Source organism: Dasypus novemcinctus, chromosome 8, assembly GCF_030445035.2.
Source record: "Dasypus novemcinctus isolate mDasNov1 chromosome 8, mDasNov1.1.hap2, whole genome shotgun sequence".
NCBI classification, from domain to species: Eukaryota; Metazoa; Chordata; class Mammalia; order Cingulata; family Dasypodidae; genus Dasypus; species Dasypus novemcinctus.
In genome coordinates this window covers 77,951,823-77,966,998 of record NC_080680.1, presented here as the reverse complement: position 1 = coordinate 77,966,998, position 15,176 = coordinate 77,951,823, and positions in this window count along the sequence as shown.

Here is a 15,176-nt window from a genome sequence, read left to right as displayed (position 1 = left end):
ATACCAGCCTTGCATACTTGGTCGTGATGTATAAATCTTTTAATATGCTGTCAGATTCTATTTGCAAGTATTTTATGGAGAATTTTTGCATCTATGTTCACTAGAGAGATTGGTCTGTCATTTTCTTTTCTTGTAGTGCCTTTATCTGGCTTTGGTATTAAGGTGCTGTTGGTTTCATAAAATGTGTTGCGTCTTTTTCCCTCTTCTTCAGTTTTTTTGAAAGAGGTTAACAACATTGGTGTAAATTCTTCTCAAAATGCTTTGTAGAATTCACCTGTGAGGCCATCTGGTCCTGGACTTTTTTTGCTGGGAGATTTTTGATGACAGATTCATTCTCTTTAAATGTGAATTGTTTGTTAAATTCTTATATTTCTTGTGGCATCAGTGTGAGTTGTTTGTGCATTTCTAGGAATTTATCCATTTCATTTAGGTTGTCTAGTTTGTTGGCATACAGTTTCTCATGATATCCTCTTTCTTTTTTTAAATTTCTCTCCCTTTACTCTCCCCCCCACCCCAGTTGTCTGCTCTCTGTGTCCATTCACCGTGTGTTCTTCTATGTCAGCTTGTATTCTTGTCAGTGGCACCCGGAATCTGTGTCTCTTTTTGTTGCATCATCTTGCTGCATGAGCTCTCCATGTGTGCGGTGCCACTCCTGGGCAGGCTGCATGTTTTTCATGCTGGGCGGCTCTCCTTACAGGGAGCTCTCCTTGCATGGGGCTCCCCTACACGGGGACACCCCTGCGTGGCACGGGACTCCTTGCATGCGTCAACACTGCACGTGGGCCAGCTCATCACATGGGTCAGGAGGCCCTGGGTTTGAACCTTGGACCTTCCTTGTGGTAGGCAGACGCCCTATCCGTTGGGCAAAATCCACTTCCCACATGATATCCTCTTATGATCCTTTTTATTTCTGTGGTGTCAGTCTTAACTTCCCCGCTTTCATTTCTGATTGTATTTATTTGCATCTTCTCTCTTTTTTTCTTTGCTAGTCTAGCTAAGGGGTTGTCAATTTTATTGATCTTCTCAAAGAACCAACTTTTGGTTTTGTTGATTTTCTGTATTGTTTTTTTTTGTTGTTGTTGTTCTCAATTTCATTTATTTCTGCTCTGATCTTTATTATTTCTTTCCTTCTGCTTGCTTTCAGAATGGTTTGCTTTCCTTTTTTAGTTTCTCCAGGTATTCAGTTAGGTCTTTGATTTTAGCTCTTTCTTCTTTTTTAATATAGGTTTTTGGGGCTATACATTTCCCTCTCAGCGCTGCCTTTGCTGTATCCCATAAGCTTTGATAAGTTGTGTTCTTATTTTCATTCATCTCAATATATTTACTGATTTCACTTGCAATTTCTTCTTTAACCCACTGATTGTTTATGAGTATGTTGTTCAGTATCCACACATTTGCGAGTTTTTTTTTCCTTTCTATTATTGATTTCCAATTTCATTCCATAAAGATCTGAGAAGGTTCTTTGTATAATTTCAATCTTTTCATACTTACAGAGCTGCATTTTGACCTAACATGTGGTCTATCCTGTAGAAAGATCCATGGGCAATTGAAAAGAATGTATAACCGCTGAATTTGGGTTCAGTGTTCTGTATATTTCTGTTAGGTCTATCTCATTTAACATATTGTTCAAATTCTTTTTTTCCTTGTTCATCTTCTGTCTAGTTATTCTATCTAATGATGTGAGTGGTGTGTTGCAGTCTCCAATTGTTATTATAGAAATATCTATTTCTCCATTAGTTTTGCCAGAGTTTGCCTCATGTATTCTGGAGCACCCTGGTTAGGTACATAGATATTTATGACTGTTACTTCTCTCCTGGTAGATTGTCTCTTTTATTAATATATAATGGCCCTCTGTATTTCTTATAACACTTTTGCATTTAAAATCTGTTTTGTCTGATATTAGTATAGCTACCCCTGCTCTTTTTTGGTTAATATTTGCATGAAGTATCTTTTCCAACCTTTCACTTTTATCCGACTCATATCCCTGGGTCTAAGGTGAGTCTCTTGTAAGCAGCATATGGATGGCTCATGTTTTCTTATTCATTCTTATTTATATCTTTTGATTGGTGAGTTTAATCCATTCACATTCCATGATATTATTTATTTCCACCATTTTATTCTTTTGTTTTTTATATGTCATACCTTATTTTTGTCTGTCTTTTTATTCTTTTAGTTACTCTTTCTGATATTATTTCTTCTATACTATCTTTCAAGTGTCTCTCTCCTGTTTTTTTCTTTCAGATTCTAAGGCTTCCTTTAATATTTCTTGCAAATGTGGATTCTTTTTTAATAAATTCTCCTAGTTTCTGTTTGTTTGTAAATGTTTTAAACTCACCTTCATGTATTTTTTAAAGATGTGTTTTATTTATTTCCCGCCCCCCCCCCCCACCATTGTTTGCCATCACTCTCTGCTCTCTGTGTCCATTTGCTGTGTGTTCTCTGTGTCTGCTTGTCTTTTCCTTAGATGGCACTGAGATCCAAGTCCAGGACTTCCCATGTGGGAGAGAGGCACTCAGTTACCTGAGCCATCTCATCTCCCTGGTTTGCTGTGTCTCTCACTGTCTTTCCTCTTTGTGTCTCTTTTGTTGCATCATCTTATTGCACCATCTCATCATGCCTGCCCACTGTACCAGCTCGCCTTCTCTAGGAGGCACTAGTAACTGAATCCAGGACCTCCCATGTGGTAGGTGGAAGCCCAGTTGCTTGAGACACATCTGCTTCCCTCACCTTCATATTTGAAGGACAATTTGCTAGATAAAGAATTTGTGGCTGGCAGTTTTTCTTTCACTATCCTGTCTTCTCGCTCCTATTGTTTTTGATGAGAAATCTACACTAAGTTTTACTTGGCCTCCCCTGTATGTTATGGTTTGCTTCTCCCTTGCTGTTCTCAGAATTTTCTTTATATTTGACATTTGACATTCTGGGTAGTATGTGTCTTGGAGTAGGTCTATTTGCATTTATTCTGATTGGGGTATGGTGTGCTTCTTGGTCATCTAAGTTCATTCCTTTTGTGAGAATTGGGAAATTTTCAGCCATTATTTCCTTAAATTCTCTTTCTGCCCCTTTTCCTGTCTCTTCTCCTTCTAGAACTCCCATGACACATACGTTGTTGTATTTCATGCTATCATTCAACTTCCTGAACCCCTCATCAATTTTTCCTATTCTTGTCTCTTTGTTCTTTCTCTCTTTAATGTCACCTCTTCTGTCTTTTCTATCAGTTGTTCTTTCTTTTATCATTTCAAGTCTGCTCTTGTATGCCTCCAATGTGTTTTTTAAAAAGATTTATTTTATTATTTATCTCTCCCCTCCCCCCCCAGTTGTCTGGCTTTTTTGTTTTTTTGTTTTTAATTTTTATTTTATTTATTTCTCTCCCCTTCCCCCCATTGTCTGCTCTCTCTGTACATTCACTGTGTGTTCTTCTATGTCCACTTGCGTTCTTGTCATGCGGCACTGAGAAACCGGCACTTTTTTTGTTGCCTCATCTTGCTGCATCAGCTCTCTGTGTGTGCGGCACCACTCCTGGGCAGGCTGCGCTTTTTTCACTCAGGGCAGCTCTCCTTGTGGGGCGCACTCTTTGTGCATGGGGCACCCCTACGCAGGGGACACCCTGCGTAGCACGACACTTCTTGTGCATGGCGGCACTGCGCATGGGCCAGCTCACCACACAGTCAGGAGGCGCTGGGTATTGAACCCTGGACCCTCCATATGGTAGGCGGACACTGTCAGTTGAGCCACGACTGCTTCCCCTGGTTGTTTATTATCTGTCCATTCACTGTGTGTTCTTCTGTGTCTGCTTGCATTCTTGGCAGCACCAGTAATCTGTGTCTCTTTTTCTTGTCATCTTGCTGTGTCAGCTCTCCATGCGTGTGGCACCACTCCTGGGTGGACTGTGCTTTTTTTGTGCAGGGTGGCTCAGTGTGGGGCACACTCCTTGCATGTGGTGCTCCCCTACGTGGGGGACACTCCATGTGGTACGGCACCCCTTGTGCGCAGCTGTTGCACACAGGTAAGCTCATCATATGGGTCAGGAGGCCCTGGATTTGAACCCTGGGCCTCCCATATGGTAGGCGGACACTCTATCAGTTGAGCCATGTCCACTTTCCTCTAATGTGTTTTTGATCTCACCTATTGTGTTTTTCACTTCAAGAGCTCTGTTACTTTTTTATTCAGGTTTTCAAATTCCTTTTTGTGCTTGTTCAGTGTCTTTTTGTTGTTGTTGTAGTTGTTAGGCAATGGAATAAAGAGTTTATTAAGAAACGAGGAAACAAAAAAAGTACATCAGGAAACAGATGTGGCTCAACCAATTGGGTTCCTGTCTACCGTACAGGAGGTCCAGGGTTCGATGCCCAGGGGCCTCCTGGTTAGGGCAAGGGGGCCTACACAGCGAGCTGGCCTACATGGAGTGCCAGCCCATGCAGGAATGCAGCCCTGCACAGGAGTGCCAGCCAATGTGGAGAGCTGGCGCAGCAAGATGATGCAACAAGACACACAGAGGAGAGAAAATAAGAAGACAGCACAACAGGGAGCTGAGGTGGCACAAGAGAGAAATCACCTCTCTCCCACTCTGGAAGGTCCCAGGATTGGTTCCTGGAGCTACCTAATGAGAATACAAGCAAACACAGAAGAACACACAGCAAATGAACACAGAGAGCAGACAACAGGGGGTATAGGATGGGGGGAATAAATAAATATAAAAAAGAAAGTACATGGTCCAAGGCATGGCTGTGGATAGGCTGCAGAGTGAGATGTACCTCAGTGTCTTCTTGATGTCCTTTTTCTCTTTAGCCATATTGTCTTTCAACTCATTAATTTGATTTTGGAAATTTTTGCGCATCTTGTTGATTAGTTATCTCAAATCCTGGATATCTTCTGGGGCTTTGATATATTCATTTTCTCGGGCCATTTCTTCAATTTTCTTAGTATGCCTTGTAATTTTTTGCTGATATCTAGGCATCCGATTAGGGTGTTACATTTACTCAGATGCCCTATTTCTCTCTTTTCATAGGATTTTGTGATGGAAGGCTGTGTATTACTGCTTTTCTTTGATTTTTGGTTCAACCTGTTCTGGGCCTTTATGATTGACCCTCTTAGTTACTCAAATCTGGGCCCTGAACCCAGTAAAGGGTTGTAAACTTGCTTCTTCGAGCCTTGGGGTGGGAGGTTGTAAAGGCCAGAGAAAACCTCTCTTATTTACTTTTTTAAAAAGTATTTAAAAAATACTTAAAAGATATATTGATTTATTTTTAAGATTTATTTTATTTATTTTTCCCCACCCTTTCATTGTTTTGGCACTTGCTGTGTCTGTTCGTCTTCGTCATTTCTTTGGGAGGCGTCAGGAACTGAAGCTAGGACCTCCAATGTGAGAAGGAGGTGCTTAATCGCTTGAGCCATCTCTGCTCCCTGCTTTGTTTTGTCTCTCATTATGTTTTTCTTCTTGTGTCTCTTGTTGCATCATCTTGCTGTGCCTGCCCGTTGTGCCAGCTCACTGTCTTCTTTAGGAGGTACTGGCAATCAAACCAGGGACCTCCCATGTGGTAGGTGGGAGCTCAATTGCTTGAGCCACATTTGCTTCCTGAGATTTATTTTTATTTATTTATCCCCCCACCTTGTTGTTTGTACTCACTGTCTGCTCTCTGTGTCCATTTGCTGTGTGCTTTCTGTGTCTGTTTGTCCTCTCTTTAGGAGACACTGGGAACTGAACCTGGGACCTCCCATGTGGGGGAGAGGCACTCAATTGCTTGATCCACCTCAACTCCTTGCTTTGTTGTGTCTCTCGTTGTTTCCTCTTTTTGTCTCCTTGCTGTGTCATCTTGTTGTGTCAGCTTGCCATGCCAGCCCTTCATGCCAGCTCATCACAGCAGCTCACTGTCTTGCTCATCTTCTCCAGGAGGCACTGGGAAGCCAACCCAGGACCTCCCATGTGGTAAGCAGGAGCTCAATAGCTTGAACCACAACTATTTCCCTCTTATTTACTTTTAATTTCCTTCCTGTGCACCTCTTTGATTTCCCAGCAGATAGTGCTCTTTGGCAGCCCTCTCAGTTCAATGCCTGGTTGGCGTATGTTTCCTACTATACAGTCTGAGTCAATTGATAGAGGTTCCTGCCTGGAGGCTGAGAGCCTCATAATTCAAACTTTCTCAGAGGCAGTTCTCCAACCTTTGCTGGCAACCTCCTTCCTTTTCCCGCTTAGGAAGTAATTCCACTACCCTCTGCATCCTCAACAAACAGTGCCTATCAGTAGAGAGGGAGATTGAGAAGGTCCCTTGCTAACTCCCAAGGCAAACAGTGGTGTGGCCCGCCCAGCCTGGAAGGGCCATTGAGACATAGCAGACTAAATCTGTAGGTCAAAAGCTGAGTCATCCTTAGGCTGTGTCTCTCTGTCCTGTCCCAGGGATCCTTGGTGTCCCCTTTGTCTGCAGCTGCAAGCCCCAAGGCCTGAGAATTCAAAAATGTCTACAGTGTGGGGGAGGGTGCTGGCATTTGCAGCTGTGGCTTTTAACTCAGGTTTGCCATCACAATTCTTTTCCTTCACCCCTCTCTCCTCTGGGCAGTGTCCAGCCTTCCCCTGTATTCCTAAACCCTAGAAGATTTTTTTTCCAGGCCATTTCTGCCTGTCCTCTAGCTATTTTTTCTGCGAACAAAGACAGTCTCGTGTCTTTCTAGTCCACCATCTTCCTGTTAGTGCCAATACTTATATATATATAAGTCCACCATCTTCCTGTTAAGTGCCAACACTTATATACATAAGTGCATATATATATATAGTAGCCACCATCTTCCTGTAAATGCCAATATTTATATATAAGTATATATAGTATATATAGTAGCCATCCCAGTGGGTGTGAAGTGCTGTCTTAATATAGTTTTGATTTGCATTTCCCTGGACTAATGATGATTTTTTGCCATTGTATATCTTCTTTTGAGAAGGAATTCAGTTTTGAATATTTGAATATTTGAATCTTTGTCCCTCCAAATCTGCTGTCCACTATTTGCATTCTGCTGACTGTTAGGATGTTTTAGTGGGTTCCTTTGCCCTCTGGCCTCTGATTGGATTTGGCCAACGGAAGGCAACAGCAAGATATTTGAATATAGGAGAACAAGGTTGGGGTATTGCTCCCTCTGGCTTCCTCTCTTCTGGACATTCAAGAATTGGCAATACTTATAGCCATAGCTCCTGTCAGACAGCCTTCTCTGTATAGTTAAATGCTTGAATTTCTGGTAAGTGCTTCCTACAGTTGACCCTTCAGTCTAGGAAGGAAGTGGCTCTCTGCTGTTGCTAACCCCAGGGTACTGCACACTCTCTTGTTATTTTCCCTAAACCCCATAGCAATTTGTCTCTTTATTAAATACTCCTCAAATTATCCGGTTTAGTTATGCTGTCTCTTCCCCCTTGGGATCCTAACTAATGTGTTGAACTGAGATATCAAAGAGGCAGTTAGATACAGAACTTTGGAGCTTGGAAGAAAGTCTGAAAGTCATTGGCACAAAAATTATATTTAAAGCCTTGTACATTAGTTTCCTAGGACTGCCAAAACAAATGACCACAAACTTGATGGCTTAAAACAACAGAAATTTATTATCTCACAATTCTGGAGGCCAGAAGTCTGAAATCAAAGTATCAGCAGAGGCATGCTCCCTGTGGAGCTTTAAGGGAGAATTGTTCCTTGCCTAGTTCAGCTTCTGGTAGAGTAACCTTAGCTTCTGGCTGAATAACTTGAATATCTGCCTCCATTTTCCCATGACCCTCCCCTCTTCTCTCCATGTCTTTCCTTTTTGAGACTCTTGTAAGGAACATTTTACCTTTGGATTTAGGACTCAAATAATTCAGGATGATATTACCTCAAGATTCTTAATTACATTTGCAAACCCCCCCCCCCCCCCCAATAAGGCCACTTTCATAGATTCAGGGGTTAGATGTGGACATATCTTTTTGGGGACACCATTCAAACTGCTACACCTTGAGATTGGATGAGACCACCATGGGCGTGAGTGTAGAATCTACATGGCAAATAGAAAAGGGGAGCCCTGGAGCCATCCAGTATGGAGAAGTTGGGAAAGGTGACTGAAAATGAATGACTTATGTTGTGGAAGGACAGTAGAGTGGGTATGAATTCTACTGGGTCAAATGCTATCCGTAAGTCAAGTAAGATGAAGACTAGAAATTAACCATTGGGATTTAGCAACACTGAGATCCCTGGTGAGTTTGATAAAACAAGGTCAAATAAAAAACTTGAATGAAGTGAGTTTAAGAGAGCAAAGGAGGGTTGCGGATGTGGTTCAAGCATTTGGGCACCCACCTCCCCATTGGGAGTTCCCAGATTCAGTTCCTGGTGCCTCCTACAGAAAATGAGCAAGACATCAGCTCACTAGCTGATGGACTTGGCACAGTAAGCTGATGAAACGAGATGATGCAACAAGGAGACCAGTGAGGAGACACAACAAGCAGGGAGTGGATATGGCTCAAGCGATTGGATGCCTTCCTCCCAATTGGGAGGTCCCAGGTTCAGTTCCCAGTGCCTCCTGAAAGAAGACAAGCAGACACAGAGAGCACCCACACAACAGACAAAGATCAGACAGCAAGCACAAACAACAAGGGAGGTGGAATAAATAAATAAATAAATGTTTTTTAAAAAGAGAGAGCAAAGGAGGGTAGGAATTAAAGATAGTAAAAGGAAACAATGGTTTTAGAGAATTCTACTTGGGATGGTGAGGCAGCTGGAGGGAAAAGTGGGGTCAAGATAATGTATTTATTTTAATAAATTTTTAAAAGTTTTAAGATTTTAAAACGCAAGAACATTTGGAAGTACAGTACAAAAACACTTATTTTTACTGACCCATTTGAGAAATTGCACACCTGATGCCCATTCACCCATGAATATCTGAGTGTGATTTTCCCACAAACAAGGACATTCTCCTATAACCACCAAAATCAAGAAATTAACATCCATACATTACTATCATTTATTCCTCAAATCTCATTCAAGTTTTTCCAGTTGTCCCAATAATGTCCTCTTTAGCAAAAGTACCCAGTTCAGAATCATGTGCTGCATTTAGTTGTGATGTCTTAGTCTCTTTTTTGAATTTAATCTTTCCATAACTTTCATGGCCTTAACACTTTTGAAGACTAGATACCAAATATTTTGTAGAATGTCCCTCAGTTATGTTTGCCAGATTAGATGCCAGATATTTTTTAAACTGTCCCTCAATTTAGGGAAACCTTGAGATCCTTGAGATTTAGGAATATCACACCATGAGGCTGAGTTCTTCTCGTTGATGCCTAAAAGATGGTGTGCAATTTTGATTTGTTTGTTCACTTGTAATATTGACTTTGATCACTGGATTTCGGGAAGGTACTTTGATATACTGTAAATACCTCATTTCTCATTACACTTTCAGTTTATTTATTTACATTGTTATGGACACAATTGCCTATTTTATTTAAACAGTTAAATCTATTATCATTGTTTACTTTGACACTCAAATTGTCCCAAATTTGGCCAATGGCTCCCTTTGATACATAGCCATAATCATTGAGGACTCTTCCTTTCTTTCTGGCACAATATTTTTTTTGGCTACCCTGAACAAACAGGATGGATCTCCCAGTCAAATTCTTTTTTTAAGATTTTTATTTATTTCTTTGCCCCACCCTTCAGCTTGTTTCATTCTTTTGCTGTCTTCTCTCTGTGTCCATTTGTTGCGTGTTTATTTTTTCCTGCATCTGCATGTCTCCCTCTGCTGTGTCATCTTGCTGCGCCAGCTCTCCGCGGTGCATGGGCTGTCAGCTCTCCGCAGCACATGGGCCAGCTTGCCTTCACAAGGAGGCTCTGGGACATGAACCCAGGGCCTCCCATATGGCAGATGGGAGCCCAACTAGTTGAGCATCAGCTGCTTCCTTCCCAGTCAAAATTTGTTTCATATGTTGAAAGTAACGATGCCACAAACACACCAAGAAGTTATGAAAAGGTTTATTACTCACATAATGAGATTTTCTGGGAAGAGCAGGGCAGGCTTCCTGTAGCAGTTTGATATGGTTATGAATTCCAAAAATAGATATTGGATTATGTTTGTAATAGTTAGTGTGTTGAGTCCCCACCTCTTGGTGGATGGGGACTTAACAGATAAAAGGCATGGCGAAGGACAAAGTTGAGGGTTTTTGATGTTGGAGTTTTGATGTTGGAGTTTGATGCCGAAGCCTTAAGCTAGAGCCCCAGGAAGTAAGCTCACAGAGGAAAGAGAAGCAAGCCCCAGGAAGAGAGGAACCCTGAACCCAGGAAGAAGCAAACCCTGGGAAGAGAGGAACCCTGAACCCAGAGAGAAGCAAGACCCTGGAAGGGAGGAAGCCAGGAAGCCTGAACCCTCGCAGCCTTTGGCAGCCATCTAGCTCCAACTCGTGAAAATAGACTTTTGTGAGGGAAAAAGCTTATACTTTATGGCCTGGTATCTGTTAGCTCCTACCCCAAATAAATACCCCTTATAAAAACCAACCAATTTCTGGTATTTTGCATCAGACCCCTTTGGCTGGCTAATACACTTCACAAGTTGGTCCAAAAATGGCTTGAGACAGCAGGGAAAGGGAAGCAGATTGGGTTCTGGTTAAGGGTTGAGGCTTGGATGAGGGTTCCTGCACATTGTTTGAATTTCCTGCCAGCACCAAAGGAGGAAGCACCCAGGCTTTTTTGTCACCTGGCCCAGAAGTGGGGCAGAAGGTAAGCTTAAGCTTACCAGATGAAGCTTAAAAGCTATCAGCAGTCAAACATTAAAAAAAAAAAAAAAAAAATGAAGTCAGACCCTTAATTACAAATATGTTCCAATCTCATCGTGCCCTTCCTTTCCCAGGCCTGGAACCAACCATTTCTCCAATTTGTTCCTTTTAGTGGAAAAAGGTATGTAGAAGACAAGATTTCGGCATTAGATATGCTAATAGCTATTGGTGTATCACTGCTTCCATGCCCTCTCAGTGGATAGAGCTAGGAAATAAAAAGTAAATAAATACACCCATCTACTCACACACATTTACACTTACATTTGTTCTTATACCACTCTACAAATACTGAAAACTACAAGTTTGCAACAATACTTCAGATTTCAAAACACCACCACAGGGTTATTTCTAGTTTTCTCCCTGCCCATATTTGTCACTTCCTTCTCCAAGTGAGAACCCTGGCTCCCCATTATCCTTTACATGTTCACTTACTTGATCATCCCCTGTATATATTACTAATCTCCTAGCTGCACTGCCACCACTTGCTCAGTGAGGATGCCCTCCTCATGCCATTGGATTCTGACACCCCAGCCCTGGCCGTCCACACACATGGACATCCTCCAAACTCCATTTGGAGTCTGACTACCCATGCTAGGACAGAATCCCCCTCCAAGTGGATGCTTTCTTCCCCGTTTGGTTCTGCTACCATATGCCAGGCTGTTCCTACGTGTGAACACCTTCTTCACCCTCCTTGGGCTTCAGCACCCCACACTGGGCTGTTTCTTCACATATATAGCCTCCTCACCCCTCTTGGGTTCTGACATCCCATGCCAGGCCACCACTCTGTGTAGGTGCCTCTTCTTCTACTTGCTGGGGATGTAGTACTCTACGATAGGCTGTACCTCTTCCTTTTTTTTTTTTTTTTTTGGTACCTATTCTTGGTGAGACCCTCCTCCATTATCTTCTCATGCTCTGACTGGGCTGCCCCACAGGGATACCCTCTACTTGGGCTTGACATCTCTCTGGGCTATTTTAGCTTCTCACACCCCCATCAGTTTGGATACTTACTTTGCTCTGCCCTACATAATGATTTTAGCATTGAATTGTTAGGAAAGGAAGGAAAATGGAAGTTGGGATGAAGGAGGGCTTTAAAAATAAAAGATTTTAAAAATAATAAAAGATACACTGCTGTGGGAATGCAAAATGGTACGTCATACTAGAAAAATGACTGGAAATTCCTCAAAAGTCTAAACATAGAGTTACCATGCAACCCAGTAATTCCACTCTTAAGTATACACCCAAGAGAAAGGAAAACATGTCCATGCAAAAATTTGTACATAAATGTACATAGCAGAAGTATTCATAATAGACAAAATGTGGGAGCAACCCAAATGTCTATCAGCTGAGTAATGGTTAAACAAAATGTGGTATAGCCATAAAAGTTGAATATATTCAGCCATTAAATAGAATGAAGTATTGATTGATACATGCTATAACAAAGATGAACCTTGAAAAGTCACAAAAGGCTACAAACTGTATGATTGCATTTATATGAAAAATTCAGAATAGGCAAATCCATGTAGACAGAAAGCAAATTAGTGATTTCCAGGGGCTGGAGGAAGGGAGAAATGGGGAGTGACTCTTAACAAGGATAGGGTTTCTTTTTGGAGTAAATAAAATGTTCTGAAATTAGATAGAGGTGATGGTTACACAACTCTGTGAATATACTAAAAACTACTGAACTGAATTCTTTAAATGTGTGTATTACATCGTGTGTGAATTTTATCACTTTATCTCAAATTTTAAAAAGTAAAAACAACAACAAAAACAAAAAAACCAATAGAGACCCAAAAGCAAAAAAAAAAAAAAAGTTGTTTCCTACATCTATCCTCTATATTCCTTAGCTTTACTTTTAAATTTTCTTTTTTTAGACTCTTCTGCTTCCTTTTGGGAGAGTACCTCAATCTTACCTTCCAACTTATTATTTCTTTAACTATGTCCATCTTACTAAATATCCCTTTGTTTTAGTTTCCAAGCTGCTAAAACAAATACCATACAATGGGTTGGCTTACACAACAGGAATTTATTGGCTCACAATTTTGAGGCTAAAAGTCCAAAATTGAGGCATCAGCAAGGTGTGCTTTCTCCCCAAGGACTGGCATTTTGGGGCTGGCTGCTGCTAAGCCTTGGTCCTTGGTTTTTCTGTTGCATGGCAATGTCCGTGGTGACATCTTCTCCCTTCTCTCCTGAGTCCTCTCACTTCCTGCTTCCAGCTGTTTCCGTGGCTTTTCTCTCTATGGCCTTCTCTATAAGGCCTCCAGGAACAGAATTAAGACACATCCTGATTGAGGCAGGCCATACGTATTTACAATGGGTTCACATTCACAGGAATGGCTTAAGATGAAGAATAGGTTTTTCTGGTATTCATAAATCCAAGCCACCACACCCATGTATTATGTTCTTTATTTTAAATACCATATTTTGTGTCCACTTGGATTTTTATTATTTTTATGATTTTTAATTTTTTTATTGCTAATATCTTCTTCCCTTATGTCCACCTGTCCCAATATTTCTTTTTCCAATGAAAAAAAAATTTTAAACATTTATTTCTCCCCACACCCTCATTGTTTGCACCTGCTGTGTCTGTTTGTTGTGTGCTTGTCTTCCTTTGAGGAGGCACTGGGAACTGAACCTGGGACCTCCTGTGTGGTAGGCGGGAGCTCAGTTGCTTGGGTCACATCTGCTTCCCTCCAGTGAAATTTGTTGTTGAAATTTGTCTTTACTTTCTTCCCAGCTTCTGTGGAGATTGTTGGACTGGTCCAAGCTGAAGCCTCAGCCTTGCATGGCCCTTACGCCCCGCACGTTGAGCTGCATATGTGAGCCCAAGGTTGAGACTGCATTACTGCTAATCCCTAGAGTTTAAAAAATATATTGATGCTTGGGTCCCACTCCCACAGATTCTGATATAATAGGTGTGGATACAGTGTGCGCATTTGGATTTAATCTCCCCAGATAGTTCTAATATGCAACAAAATTTGAGAACCACTGCCATAGGGTGCATGATTGGTTTGAACCTGTGTTCATGGACAAGCTGCCTGAGCTGCTGCCATCAATTTATGCAGTGACAGGGTGGGCAACGATTACCCGAAGGCAGAAGTTCTCTTCAGCACGTATCAGAATCACCTGGTGGGCTTGTTAAAACGTAGATTACTGGGCCCCACCTCCCAGAGTTTCCAATTCGATTAAGTCTGGCATGGACCCTAAGATTATGCATTTCTGACAAGTTCCCAGCTGGCCCTAATGCCGCTGAGACCTACTTTAATAACCACTGGTCTTCCCTACTATCCATTCTCCTCTTCTTTTGTAAAAAAAACTCATGACCATGATTTTGGCTGAACAAATGGTCACCTGGAATGACTAACTTTTCCTGCCTCCCTTATAGCTAATTATGTTTATATGACTAGATTTTGGCCAAAAGAATGTGACTGGGAGGGTTGAGGTAAATTTCTAAGACATATCCTGAAAGGGAGGAGACATGCCCTTCTTTCCCACTTCTTTCTACTGCTGTCTAGAACACAGATGGGATTGAAACTCTAGCTGCTATCTTGGTCCATGAGGACCAAGAGCCACATTTTGGCAGGGATGGAATAGCAATGAGCTGAAGGAACCTGGGGCCCCAAAAGATGCCTCAGAGCTACCAGCCATCCTTAGACTAACTCTGGGCTTCATTTACATCATAGGTTCTTAACAAGGGGTCCAAATAACAATTCTTGTGGGGATGTGTTTGTGCAGGTGTGATATATTTATTAAATAATACATGTATAGTGTGGACTTAGTAAGGAGTCTGAGGTTTTCACCTGACTGGCAAAGGGACTGTGGAACAAAAAAGGTTAAGAACCCTGATTTGCATGAAAGAGAAACTAACTTGTGTAAGTCAATGGTAAGGTTTTCTGGTACATGCAACAGAATCTAATCCTAACTGATACCAGGAATGTCTAAATATGAATTTCAGACAGAGGAAGGCAACTATCTAGGATGACTCTCAGGATTCTTTGGGTGAGCAGATAGATTGTGAATTCCCCAAATTTAGTTTAGTTGTACACTTAAAATGTTTCAGTTGTCTTTTGCTGCATAATAAACCACCCCAAAACAATGGCTTAAAACTATAACCACTTATTACCACTCCATTCTGAGGGTCTTGACCAGAGAACCTTGGTTCTTCTCCATACCACCTCTTCACATGGCTTCAACTCACTTCAGGTCTCTAAGTCTTGGAAGTTACACAGAATCACTACCGTTGCATTTTTAGTCATTGCAAGTCATAGGCCAGTCCAGATTTATGAGGAGGGGAAATGAACTCTTCCTCCTGGCAGTGCGAGTGGCAAAGAATCTGTGACATTTCCACTATACTAGTTTAGAAGGGTTGAGAAAGGTTTTTTGGAAATGATAGCTTAACTACCTTTAGCAGTAAGAA